This window comes from Egretta garzetta, unplaced genomic scaffold (assembly GCF_000687185.1).
Source record: "Egretta garzetta isolate BGI_Z169 unplaced genomic scaffold, ASM68718v1 scaffold142, whole genome shotgun sequence".
In the NCBI taxonomy this organism is placed as follows: Eukaryota; Metazoa; Chordata; class Aves; order Pelecaniformes; family Ardeidae; genus Egretta; species Egretta garzetta.
In genome coordinates this window covers 1,523,132-1,523,419 of record NW_009258955.1, presented here as the reverse complement: position 1 = coordinate 1,523,419, position 288 = coordinate 1,523,132, and the positions used below count along the sequence as shown (strand labels likewise).

General features: G+C 58.7%; 1 protein-coding gene across 1 annotated transcript in view; it reads right to left on the bottom strand.

Moving 5' to 3' along the window:
• Nucleotides 1-288, bottom strand: part of YME1L1 (YME1 like 1 ATPase) — a 25,921-nt gene that overhangs the window by 25,385 nt on the left and 248 nt on the right. The window lies entirely within an intron of this gene.

Sequence of the window (288 nt, the reverse complement as noted above, 5' to 3'; positions counted from 1 at the left end):
CAAGCAGCGAGACGGGCGGGAAGAGGAGGAGGAGGAGGAGGAGGTGCAGGCTGTTTTCCCCACGTGCTCGCCAATTATTTTGGGGTTTTATTAGTATTTTCTTTCTTTCATCTGGCCACTGTTCTTCATCGTTTTTCCCTCCCTCACTGGAAGCGCCATGGTGTGGGTGGGCGCCGGGACAGCGCTGCCTCCCCCACCTCCATGCACAGTCCTTCCCTTTCCCCTTCCCCTTCCCCTTCCCTTTCCCCTTCCCCTTCTCCTTCCCCTTCCCCTTCCCCTCCCATGCGC